Source organism: Nicotiana tabacum, chromosome 21 (genome assembly GCF_000715075.1).
Source record: "Nicotiana tabacum cultivar K326 chromosome 21, ASM71507v2, whole genome shotgun sequence".
In the NCBI taxonomy this organism is placed as follows: domain Eukaryota; kingdom Viridiplantae; phylum Streptophyta; class Magnoliopsida; order Solanales; family Solanaceae; genus Nicotiana; species Nicotiana tabacum.
The window spans coordinates 19660127-19663300 of record NC_134100.1 but is presented as its reverse complement, the minus strand read 5'-3'; positions in this window follow the sequence as shown (position 1 = coordinate 19663300).

Below are 3174 nucleotides of genomic sequence, written 5' to 3'. Positions count from 1 at the left end.
TTGACATCTCTAAGGTCCTCGAGGGACCAAGGTCAGTCCAGTTACGCCTATGGCCCTTTCTCGCCTGTTTCAAGCTGTTTCGATTCGATTTCGAGTAAGATCTTCCTATATTGCCTAAAACCTATTGATTTCTACGCTTACTACTCCATCTTTGTGTTGTTCTTCTTGAAACCCTAATTTTGTCCTTTGAACTTCTCAGATCTGTGCAAGATTTGAGATGGATCGAACCTATTTCACATGAGTTTTACAAGAACCTTCTGTTTTTCGAATGATTTTCCATTTTTCTAAACTAGGGTTTCCCGAAAATTTCTTTCTCCAAAATGTTTGATAATTTTGAGTGTTTAATCTTCTATTTCTTATGTGTTTTAACCGATTTCATCAAGGTTTGCTTTAACCCTAACTAGTTTATGCTAAAAAACCCAAATTTTTTGATCTTTTGTTTGGTTTCTGATTTACTTGTGTACTGACTTTGTCCTATGCTTTGGTTCCTGCGATTTTTCTTTAGCTTAATTCGATGTCTTGTGATTTTTTATCTTAATGTGCCTCTACTAAGGTTCTTGGTTCGACTTTTCTACTGATTCTATATGTCTATATTCATTCTGGCTATTCATGGTAAACCTATATTTCTCTCCTTAAATCATTGTTGATTTGAATTCTTGATTTATCAATTTGTTTCGTTAAGACCTATGTGTTGAGTCCTAACTATTCCTTTCTTGCCTTATTTTTCCTGCGATACTTGCTGACTCTTTACATGATTTTCTCCTTAATTAAACCCTTGGCTATTTTTATTCTGAAATTCTTTATTTTGGTTTGATTTGAATGTCGTTCCTTAATAAGGCCTTTGATTCTTACTTCTTTACTCAGTCTGATTGAACTTCTTGCCTTAATTAGCTCTTGTCATTACCCTTGGCTAATTTTCCTTAATTAAAGGAGAAAACTATGCTGAATCTTTGTATGATTGATTCTGAAATTCCCTAATTGTTGATTATTGATTACCTTACCTTATTTGCTCTAGTCTTGAACTACTATATAAATTCTCTTTATTTTAACTTCTCAGACGCGAACATTAGTTCATAAACCACTACTTTTACACTCTAAAAAGCTCTTTCTGCTCTCTTTGCTACTTGTGATCTTTGTTATTCTAGCCGGCTGCAAGACAAGGCTGGAAATTATGCAACATATGTCTTACATCTTGTGTTTTCTTTCTCTAACCGGTATGCTTCTGATTAAATTTTAGAATCCAAACCTATGTGTTTATTTACTGCCTTAGTTCATCAATCCTAAGTTCATTCATGCTTCTGTTTACTACTTACCTAGCATGCCAAATACTGCCTTATTCAAATATGTAATTAGCATGTCTCCTCTTTACTTGTCTATTCACTGTCTTGTTTAACATGTCTTACATGTGTAACTAGCTTGATTGACTGACTCCTGTCCATCTAGCATGCCTAAACTTTGCTTTTGTGTAATTAACATGCCTATACTTGTTAATACTTGCCTAGCATATTCATTTAAGTCCTTGCCAGTCCTGGCTTACTCCTGCTAAATTAGTTAATCTCCCTAGAGTGACTCTAGTTGTGTTGTTTATATGTCCTCAACATGTTTCTGCTGTGATATTTGCTTCATGACATGCATTCTATCTAACCTATTAGTTCTGTACAACCCCTTGAGAACTCTATGCATCCTGTTATTTATGTACTCCATTAAGGTGTATTCTATGTGTTCCCAACCCCTCTTTCCTTGTGTGGAAACTGTTTGCCAAAGTACTTTCTAAAGCTGTTTGTTATATCACTTGTGTTCTGATTGCAAATTGTTTTTCATACTTTCCTCAAACTATTTTATCACTAAATCAGTACTGGTTTTCAGAAATTCTATTCACTCATAAGACCTTTCTTTATACTGTTTATCAAACTCTTTCAAACCATTATGCACTCTCACTTACTCTTAGATTACTAAGTCATGCTCCTCTGGTATGTGTACTGCTTAGAGACCCTTGAGATCTCTCTAAAATGTGGCATATCAAGGTTGACACTCCCACACTGCACATAAATCAGTCCTTATTTGAGAAAGGTCTGGGTGTGAGCACAACCCGGGATCCTTGAGGTCCTTAGGGAAATCTGACACACCTAGACATGAAATTGTCTATGAAACTTTAGACATTTGAAAATACTGAAGGCTTGGAAATCACTTTGGGCCTACTTCAGGCTCCCTATATCTTAATTTCTGTTCTATTTATGTAATTTTATTCAATCATTGGTCTATAATAATTAATTGTAAAGAGATATTGGGGTGACTCGTGAAAAGGGAGGGTAGTTGTATACTGTGGGTAAAGTTGGGTAGATAACATGCCTATAGGGTTCATTTGGTTCAAATGTATTTTGTTAGATAACATGTCTATAGGGTTCACATGTGTTAGATAACATGCCTATAGGATTTTGCTTTGGTTCAAACAAATTCTGCTTGCTTTACATAATTAGAAGTCATGCCTATAGGATCTAAAATTATCTTTAATTATAGAAATCATGCCTATAGGATCTAAAATTAGCTTTGGTCAGATCTAAAATCAGGTTAACTTTAACTCATGCTTGTAGTTTCTGAATTGGTTTAATTAACTAACTCACTCATCTCTTCATAATCAATATCACTAGAAAGCATGCCTATAAGATCCTAATTGTCCATTTAAATTTTTTTACTATTTTACTGCATTCCTGATCAATGATTAGATACCATGCTCATAGGACATCACTATTATACACCTAGGCAAGCCTGTAGGGTGACTGAAATTCTGCAAACTGTAAAACTATGCTCTGTTACCTGTGAATGCTCATATTCAATAGGTCTAAAATCAGTAGGCAAATTGAATAGGTCTTTGACACTTTGGTCCTAATTCAATACTGCATATTCTCTACTCACCTAGATATCCTATTCTAGGGATTCTTTAAATACCTGAAACTGTGTTTAAGACGTGCACTTGCTTGCTCTGTTTGTGGAGGTAAAAACTTGAGCCTTTAATCGTTCTCTTTTAGTCCAGTCCTAATTGTTTTGATTATCGCCTAGATTTTTCTCCTTTAAGTACCTTAGGATGGTCTAGAACTACCCAAATTAGAGGTCCTAAATACCTCAGGACCACAAGGAAGGGATGGGTAGTGCACGCAAAGGGTATCTTTTGAGGTT